Here is a 10507-nt window from a genome sequence, read left to right as displayed (position 1 = left end):
ACTATTGAATAGTTTAAGTATTCATATTCCATGTTTAGTATGTGTGTGTTCGAATCTTCTTGCTTGAAACGTTTCTGACCATCAGTTATCTGTCAAATGTATCATATTCTTGTTATAGGAATCATGTCCAAATTATACCCCTGCAAGAGCGGGAAAATTCGGACCCCACGTGCTTGATAAGATAACATATGATTTATGAATGGGTGGGACAAACATCGCAACACCCCGAGAAAAGACAATATCTAATTGGTCAAGACAACATTTGAGGTGTGGCCAAAAGGCCAGTTTAAATACTCAGGACACCATCAAAATGTGGCTTTTAGCTTTTAGCTTGCGTTTATAGCTTTTGCTATCAAGTCATGCCGGCTTTTAGCTTTTTTTTGCTTTTAGTGTTTGCTTTTAAGTCATGCTTTGTCATCACTTTTAGCATTCTTCGAGCGCCGTTCCAGCGTGCTTCGGCCTGCACGCCTGCTGCTACTTAGCCACGATGAGAAGAAACACTACGTAGTCTCGTCAAACTTTACTTCTGTTCTTTTACTTTAGTTTCTTTTCTTTTCCGTTTCGTGTTCTGAGTTAAGTTTTGTAACGCCGTGTCTCCGAGTCTGACCTTGCGTGCCCGTCTGAAACTTCAGCCAGCCCACAACTCCGCATCGTCAGCCTACGCCCAACCACGGGCTTCCCAAGACGTCACTTCAACGACTACTGAAATTCCAGCCAATCAGGTGCAAACCTCGGGAAAACCCCCTTTTCAGCGACAACAAAGGGAACCCCGTTACACAGGCATCACAAGTAACGTACCTCCAGACTCTGATCTGTACTGGTGTTATCTAATATAATTTTAACCTAATTGATGAACTCAATGCGAGGGTTAATTAAAGGAGCCGTATGTAGGATTGTGGCCTAAACTGGTACTACAATCACTATAAAAATACTGTAGAGCGGTGTATCCCCTCCCCCTACCCCCTGACTCGAGGTTGCCAGATGAGCTGCAGGATTCAGCAGAAAAGTAGGCTGCTTCAATGAGCTTCCAATGGCAAATGACGAACAGACGTACACAGTAAGTTTTTTTTTTTTCTGTTAATTATGTTTATGCTTCATGAGAGATATTTTGATAAGTAATTATGTGTAGCAGATCCCTTTCTGCACATAACGAATTTCACACAGTAGACAACAGGATGGCTTCAGAACAGCTGAATTTATTGACCCGCCCTGGAAACATATGGGACAATTTGATCAATATTTTTCGTTGCGCCAACCTCTTCCCCCACATCACACACAACATTAAGTAGGAAGAGCGAGAGAGAAAATAAGTGCGTCTTTTCCTCGCCAGCGGGGTTCGGGAGTATCCGCAAACTGAGGATGACGTAACTCACTTGTATACATATTTTAACATTATGTAGCAGATACATTATTGTGCAAATAATACATTTCTTTTTTTCGTTAAAGGAAAAATAAAGTGATGAAATGGCTGGATGTGTGTATATTCTTCAAACATAAGTCAATAGTAACACATAAGAATTAATGTTGTTGTTTTTCCTTCAAAAACATCAGACACATCTACATTATACTCTATAGAACTGCAAAAAACCAGTGTAGTAGATGGCTGTAACATAATATAATGTATTACAGAATCTGAGAAATAAACATACAATATATCTGGCTCAAAAAGAAACAATCCCACATATTCATTATAAACCCAAATTACAAAAATTAGATCACGTTATGCTGGTTAAATTGAAGAACTGAACATACCTGGAAAATATGGGACAATTTGATCAATATTTTACGTTGCGCCAACCTCTTCCCACATCACACCTCACTGTGCACAAATCAACAGTTAGTTCACTCCACGTGCGTCCGATAAAGCTCACACAAAATTCAAAATACACAATATGCATGTGTACATTCGATTCAATATAACATTGTACTCAAATGATCAACGAACTTTAATTGAATGAACTCTTCTTACATACCAACATTAAGTAGGAAGAGCGAGAGAAAAAATAAGTGCGTCTTTCCTCGCCAGCGTCTATCCGCAAACTGAGGATGACGGAACTCACGCACGACTTCAAAACGCATAGCGCGCAACACTGATAAATGTTCCCACACAACAACACCCCAACCCGATAGTTCCCAAAAACAAACAAACATAGAAAAATAGTTTTGGGAAGTTCATCATACAAACCCAAGACACAATCAATACTTTTCTCTTCCCAACTTGCTACATTCCGCCACCCCCCTGAACTTTCACAAAACTAATCTAATACTAGTGACTAATCAAAATTGGGGATGTGATCACACTCTAAAAACCACAGTATCTGCACGCAACAACCCTGTTACCCAACTCACTGGGAGAGTGACAAAGAAAAAGTTGGCCAGACTCTCAAATGCCCACCCGCAAAAAGAAGTGCCATAAACACTACTCCAAAGATATACTCAAATGATCACCACTAAAATTTTACCCCAAATGAATTATTAAGACTGGAGAACTCAAATGCCACTTAAGAAGTTTTTGACCATAGAAGGCTAAGCGTAGGGCTACGTAACAAGGTCTTCTGGGTCATAAATTTGAATCAGTCTATCAGCTGGTTTAAATCAATCTGCCAGCCCTAGTTCTGACCGTGTGAGTCATATCAGACGAAGGCTGAACTACTACTTCTCCAGGAACTCCGTCAGTTGGTTTCGACTTTTCCATGTCACGTTCAACTTCCTCAACATTCATATCATGAGGGGGTCAGATGCGGGACTCTGAACTTTTCCCAACTCACAATTTCATCATCTATTCCATCAAGGACATGCTTCCAATCCTGATCTGAAATCTGAATCTCTGGTCTCCTCTCCCATTGAAGGGCTCAATTGACAAGCTGGAGGATGAACCTGCTCCACTTGGAAGGGTCAGATTCTGAACTCTGAACTTTTTCCTGAGTCTCACTTTCAACGTCCGTTTCCATCAAGGACATGCTCCGATACTGGTCCGAAAACTTAGACCTCTGGTTTCCTCTGCATTTGATGGGGTCGACAGACAAGCTGGAGAATGAACTGCTTCATCAATCTCGTTTCCAACATCCTCTGATTCATTTATAGTTCTGTCGTTCATAGAGTCATCTGTCTCAAAGTCCGACCCGGAGTCTTCGGAAGCTGGTTCAACACAATCCTTCCTCACGTCAACAGGTAAGAAATTTGCACGTAAAAGGCAAAGTTTCCTATGAACCACCTTCTCCTGATTGGTCCTGGTGTTCCTTACACGGTAAGTATGACACCTTGTATCTACAGAAACCACAACATGCACAGTTGAGTCCCATTTGTCGGCCAGCTTGCGCCGTCCACAGCTCTCCTTTATTGGCAAAGCAACACATAGTCCTCCTTCCTCTATATCTCGGGCCTTTGACGTCTTTGTTGTAGTGCTCAGATTGCCGTTGTTGACTCGCAATGTTGTTGGCCTGAGCAAGTAACATAGCTTCCCTCAGATCATCCTTTTCATTTTTTTTTACGTATTGGTCATAGTCTGTGACGATGTTATCCCCCGATCTACAGACTGGGAACATCAGGGTCAACAGCAGCCTAGGAATTCGACCATACATGAGGAAAAATGGGGCAAAGCCAGTTTGACTCATGGGCAGTACAGTTGTAAAGCGAACGTAAGGGTTTGCAGCATTTGTGGCCAGTCCTGTTTTGACTCTCGGGGGAAGAAGGCAATGCCCTGATCATATTGCCCAAGGTGCGATTGACCTCTCGACTTGGCCGTTACCCATCGGGTGATATGCCGTGGTTCGGGACATTCTGTACGCCAGCAATCTGCAACAGTTCCTTGATCAACCGGCTTTCAAAGTTAGCTCCTTGGTCCGAGTGGATTCTTTAGTGGAAATCCATAAACACAGAAGAACTTGTCCCATAATTGACGAGCGACTTGGCGATGCTGACTGGTTCCTGCACGGGAAACGCATTAGCCATTTTCGTGAAGTGGTCTGTTACCACAAGTACATTCAACACTCTTGCCAGAAGAATCCTCAGCAGACCAGAAGTCTATACAGACTAATTCTAGTGGATGGACAGTTCGGATGCTCTCTAAAGGGGCTAGCCCTTCCCTCAGGTTCAGGGTTTTTGCTGACCACACAACGTTGACAGCGTCTCACATAATCACGGGGTGTCACTCTCCATTCCCACCCAAGAAAACCTCCTGTCTAGCCAAAGACAACGTCCTTCCTTGACCTTGATGGCCTGCCTCCATCGTGGATGCCCGCGCAAGACTTCACTGACCAGTGAATCAGGGACTATGAACTGGTAACGTGTAAACTTAGTCACTGGATCCTTGCAGACACGGTATAGGATGCCATCCAACAGCTTCAACCTGTCCCATTGCTTCAACAGTTTCAAGGCCTTGAAAGGTTCCTTAGCTCTTTCTCTCCGAGACGGGTCTCTTACCTCTGTGCACACATAGAAGAGAACTCTTGAGAGCACATGGTCACCTTCTTGCTTCTCCCGAAGCTCCTCTAGTGAGAAGACTGGTAAGGGGTTCTGACCAGCAGGCATAATTTGTTTTTTTTCTTGAGCAAGCCAAGAAAGGACTCTCCCCTCTGCTCCCACATCCCACTTTGCATGAGCTTCGAAGATAGCAGAGACCTGATCAGAGAAGACAAGGAACATTGTTCTGACGAATGTCCAATACTTTGGCTATTTTGCGCTGAGCCCTAAAGGAATCCTGCACTGTGCCTTTCCTTATTTGTTTCAGACTGGTTTCAAGCAAAAGGCTGTAGGGTTCTGTCACTAATCTAATGGCTCACAAGACTGGGAAACAAACGGCTGACGGCTCAGAGCATCGGCAACCACATTCTTTGTACCCGGTATGTACTGGATGTCAAAGGTGTACGGGGCCAACTTAGCTACCCACCTCTGTTCACATGCGTCTAATTTCGGCTTTGTTAAAATGTAGGTTCAACGGATTTGTTGTCCGTCCAGACTGTGAAAGTATTCCCCTTTAGCCAATGGCTAAATTTATCGCAGATGGACCATTTTAATGCCAGAAAATTCAAGACGGTGTGGCAGGGTAGTTGGACTGAGCTCGTGTAAGAGCCTTACTTGCAAAGGCAATAGGTCGTGCCTTGACTCTCCTTCAAGGACTTGTGACAAAACTGCCCCTATAACCATCCAAGGAGGCATCTGTAGAGAGGAAAAAATGGCCGGGCGAAATCGGGGTGCGCTAACACTACAGAGTCCACAAGAGCCGACTTAAGCTGTTCAAAGGATAAGGCACATTCTCTAGTCCCAATCTGACGGGCTGAGTTTTCTAAAGACAGCACGACCCCTTGAAATCCGTTTTTCCTTTGGTTGCAGCGGTTTAAGTGTGAAGGTGTGAAGAGCGGTTTTGGCGATGCTGGAACAGTTGGGGGATGAAAGCGTTTGGTAATACAGGACCATACCCAAAAAGGACTTGATCTTTTTTTTGGGAAGGCGGGGAGACCCCATCATCCATCATGAGATCCTTTTCAGTGACAGCGCCGTAATGGCAGCAACTTTGTCAGGATCAGTCGCGACTCCATTCTCATTCACACACATGGCCCAAGGAACCTGACGCTCCTTCTAAGGAAGTAGCATTTCTCTCGGCGCCAACTTCAACCCGTGAGCACTCAATCTCCCGAAGACCATCTCCAACCTTTCCAAGGCCTTTTCTTCAGTGGGAGCTACAACCAGAAGATCATCCAAATAACAAAGCAGAGTAAGGAAGTTTTGGTCACCAAATATACTCATCATGAGCCGCATGAAACATCGCTGGGCTGTTGCATAGTCCCTGTGGAAGAACGATTGAACTCATAGAGCCCTAGAGGTGTGGTAAAGGCTGTAAGCTTCTTGTCTTCCTCACACATGGAGATGTTGATAGAAGCCGAACGTTAAGGTCCATTGCGCTGAAGACAATGCAAATCCCCTCCCAAAGCAGCGATGCAGTCGGCTTGATGAGGAAGAGGGTGTGCATCCTTAATAGTTGCGTGAATTTAGTCCAACGGTAATCAACAGCAGATACGTAGGTCTCCACTTCTTCCTTCCCACACGAGAACCAAGGGGAGAGGCTGCCCACTCGCTGCTGGATTTACGAATGAGATCACGCTCTTCCATCTCTGACAGTACTTGCCGTAACTTCTGATAGTGCCCTGTCGGCACAAACGCCGATAGGGCAAACGGGAAAGGGGCTGTGGTCAGACAGGTGGATGCGATGCACAAAGTCTTTAGCTCTCCCGCAGTCTAGCTTGTGTTTTGAGAACACGTGTTCATACTTCTGGACCAAGCGCAATAGCTGAAATTTCCATTGAAGTGTTGGACGCTTCACAAGAATCTATGTCCAAATCCACTCAATCCCATTTTCTCTAAGACATGCTGGAAGTCTGGGGTTGTGTGATTCCGTCATGCACAGTTTGACTCTGGGCTGTAACAGTATCAAAGGGTTTGCTCCCATCCATTTCCCAATCTTCTAACGCCCACCACACATGGAAGAACGTTGACTATTTTAGAATTCTTCCTCAAAGGTGATTGACTTGTCGGTTGGGTTAAGGGCATCCTAACTGGCACACCTGTGTCCACCTTTCAGCAGTCATAGAAAACCACCACACGTCCCATGATGACATCCTTCTTATGGGTTGGTGACTTAGTCGGCTCAATCAACACTGCACTACCCCTCTGAAATAGGTGTTGTAGGAGGGAGCTTGGCCCACACCAGGTGCTCCTGCCTTGGCAGCAACGTGACAGCTTGAACCCAGTTTGGGCCGTGCCAAATGATGTCAGGGCATCTCATCACCTCTCCATCTATTAAGACCAGAAAGTACATTAAGGAACTGCTCAACCTCAGCATCTTTCGTTGATTCAGGCCTATTTACGACACGCCATATGTTGGTCTCTGCTGGCTTAAACTGGGCTCAAGATGAATTTAAGGACGTTGGTGCCCAGTATCAAATCTTCCCCGCTGTCCTGTAACAACCAGCGTGGGTACACTGACTTCATACTCCGATACACTCTCATCTTCAGCTGATATATACATTTTTGGCGTAACCTGAACACCACCACATCCAATCAGCATAATATTGGCCTGCATCTCACACTGATCCAGAGACATACCTGCATCCAATAAGCGAGATTCTGCAACTTCACTGATGGTGCAAGCCATAGAGCCACTGTCTAACAATGCTCTCAGGGGGAATGCTGTCATTGACTAGAACGTCGGTGTAGAAAAGGCTGTCTGCCCGAGCCAGCTGCGTCACATTCTGAAACAGGACCATATTATCACTAGTAACTGTTTTTTACAAGTAGACTCATATATGTTTGATGCCATCATCTTGGAGGTGGGTCTGAACTTCTTCACCCACACTATCCCCTCCCAAGTGCAGGCGTGTCAGTTTCCCTGAATCTGGGAGCGACTCCCCCATACTCAGCACTTTTCTTAGGGCAATCCCCTGCGCAGGTGACCAACTTCTAAGCAGTTTAGACATCTTTTCTCAGACATGCAGTGTGACCGTGTGGGAATGGGTTCTCTCCCACCCACAAACACGACATTTGGATGGACGAGAGACCAAGAAGGTTATTTGCGGTCTCTATCAGAAGCAGCCTGCGCATTAGTGCGTTCGAGCACTCTTTTCCAGGCATGCTGAGCAACTCGCTCTAATGTACCAGTGTCAGTCAAGGGCTGTGTGTGGAGGCGCTGTGTGGCGATCTCAGGCTTTTGTGGCATGGGTACCAGGGATGCACGCTGCTGAGGAGTTAAACTGCAGTGTTGTCCCCTGTAGAGGCCTCTGTGTGCCTGACGGCGGCAGTTGCTACCTGAAGCGAATTGCCAGGGAAAGAGTAAGGATGTGGATTCTTGGTTCTCAGCTCCCTTTGATGCTCGTCAATTGCCTCTTGCACCCTCTGCTGATGACCACTTCGTGGTAGGCTTGTACCTGAACATACTAGAAAGTTTCAAAACATTAGGGCAGTTTTTCTAATGAACATCATTGCAATTTCCTGTGTGAAATGTTCTTCATTCGACTACCCTCTTTTCTGTAGGTGATTATCAGCGATTTCGGCCCGCATTATTGAGACGGACCCCATAGTCAAACAGGGCTTTCTTTGTCATATGGCATTGTAGAATAGAAGTCTGCCAGTGGAAGACAAGATTCTGGGGTCTCACTGAAAAATAGCGTAAGAGAAGCATTTGGTAAATGGTTTCAGGGGGATAACAACCATGTCAGGGTGAGTGATTACTTTTTAGCCCCACTTTTTTACAATGTTGTTTTAGCTCTACCCAAAAGGGTGGTTTCAAAATCTCAATGGAATGCTCTTCTGCTTTCGGGCGATCACAATTCTGTAAGTAAACCTCCATCAATTCTAATCCACTCATGAAAACAGTATGTTTTTATCCGTACCATCCCCACGGAAAAAGGAGGGGCTTTCTTATTGTCAGAACGTACAATCAGATTCAACCTGGATTAAGTCAAAGTGTATAGTGCTAGCTAGATCGCTTTTTTTAACTTGTTTCGGGGGGCAGTCCGATGCCCCAGAGCAGAAGGACTACGATCAGCTAAGAGCCGGGTCCAAAATACTATCGCCAATTTGGCTACCAAGCTCTTCAAGTAGCTCTGTTATCTGCAAACGAGAATCATCACATATTGGGGGCAGTTGTAAAAAAAGATGAAAGCACCAGCATTGACTTTTCCTTCCAATCTGTGAAGAGCCTAAATTAATATCTCGAATCTGATCATTTTCTCTCCGTCTCACAAAACCATCTGAGCTGATGAAACTTCTACCCCTCCCCAAGACTGGTGTAGACACATATTGTACATCCTTACTGTTCCAAATTGGTCACTAACGCATAACAAAATAAATTGACTCAGTGTCTTAGTAATACAATGTTCGAAAGTCAATGTTAATGTTAAATGGCATAAGAGAGCTGTATGCAACAAGGAAAGTTTCATTAGCTGACACTGGAAGGGCCAGGGACTCGATCCACGGCTTGACACCTGGCAGACGACTCAGGCCGGCTTTCTTTCTGAATCCAGGGAGGGGCGCAGCAACAGTTCCACCAAACCGAAACAATACCCGGCGATCGGCTCTGGCTTGATCAGTTGTATATCCAAGAAGGTCACGGCACCGGCCCAGTTTTTTAATGTAGCAGATCCCTTTCTGCACATAACGGAATTTCACACAGTAGACAACAGGATGGCTTCAGAAACAGTACTGAATTTATTGACCACCCCCTGGAAACATATGGGGACAATTTGATCAATATTTTTCGTTGCGCCAACCTCTTCCCACATCACACACATACATTAAGTAGGGAAGAGCGAGAGAAAATAAGTGCGTCTTTCCTCGCCAGCGTCTATCCGCAAAAAAACACTGAGGAGGATGACGTAACTCACTTGTATAACATATTTAACATTATGTAGCAGATACATTATTGTGCAAATAATACATTTTCTTTCGTTAAAGGAAAAAATAAAGTGATGAAATGGCTGGTATGTGTGTGTATATTCTTCAAACATATCAATAGTAACACATAAGAATAATGTTGTTGTGTTTTTCCTTCAAAACATCAGACACATCTACATTATACTCTACAGAACTGCAAAACCAGTGTAGTAGATGGCTGTGTAACATAATATAATGTATTTACAGAAATCTGAGAAATAAATATACAATATCTGCTCAAAAGAACAATCCACATATTCATATAAACCCAAATTACAAAACGTAGATCACGTTTATGCTGGTTAAATTGAAGAACTGAACATACCTGGAAACATATGGGACAATTTGATCAATATTTTTCGTTGCGCCAACCTCTTCCCACATCACACACTGTGCACAAATCAACAGTTGTTCACTCCACGTGCGTCCCGATAAAGCTCACACAAAAATTCAAAATACACAATATGCATGTGTCATTCGATTCAATATAACATTGTACTCAATGATCAACGAACTTTAATTGAATGAACTCTTCTTACATACCAACATTAAGTAGGAAGAGCGAGAGAAAATAAGTGCGTCTTTCCTCGCCAGCGTCTATCCGCAAACTGAGGATGACGTAACTCAACGCACTCCAAACGCATAGCGCGCAACACTGATAAATGTCCCACACAACAAACACCCCCAACCGATAGTTCCCAAAAAACAAAGAAAAATAGTTTTTTGGTAAGTTCATCATACAAACCCAAGACACTCAAAACACTTCTCTCCCCAAAACTCTACACATTCACATAAAAAAAATACAAAAATTCACAATATAAAAATAATAATAAAAAATATATATGCTCGTATGTGACAGTATAATCATAAAGATGTATGCTCGTATGTGACAGTCTAATCGTAAAGATGTATAGCTCGTATGTGACAGTAAAATCGTAAAGATTATGCTCGTATGTGACAGTATATCGTAAAGATTTATGCTCTAATGTGACAGTAAAATCGTAAAGATGTATGCTCGTATGTGACAAGGTAAAATCGTAAAGATTTATGGTGCCGTATGTGACAGTATAATCGTAAAGAT

The 10507-nt window shown here is 43.9% G+C and overlaps 1 long non-coding RNA gene across 1 annotated transcript; it reads right to left on the bottom strand.

Annotated features, from left to right (window-relative positions):
* Positions 1–1113: 1113 nt before the first annotated feature.
* On the bottom strand, positions 1114–10053 carry LOC122144543. Its single transcript, XR_006159752.1, has 3 exons — positions 9970–10053; positions 9752–9816; positions 1114–1209 (listed from the first exon to the last, which is right to left on the bottom strand). It is a non-coding gene; the product is annotated as an uncharacterized LOC122144543 (long non-coding RNA).
* Between the last annotated feature and the right edge of the window lie 454 nt (positions 10054–10507).

The sequence above is a fragment of the Cyprinus carpio genome, unplaced genomic scaffold (genome assembly GCF_018340385.1).
Source record: "Cyprinus carpio isolate SPL01 unplaced genomic scaffold, ASM1834038v1 S000006717, whole genome shotgun sequence".
NCBI classification, from domain to species: Eukaryota; Metazoa; Chordata; class Actinopteri; order Cypriniformes; family Cyprinidae; genus Cyprinus; species Cyprinus carpio.
This window is presented reverse-complemented; position numbering and strand designations above follow the sequence as displayed.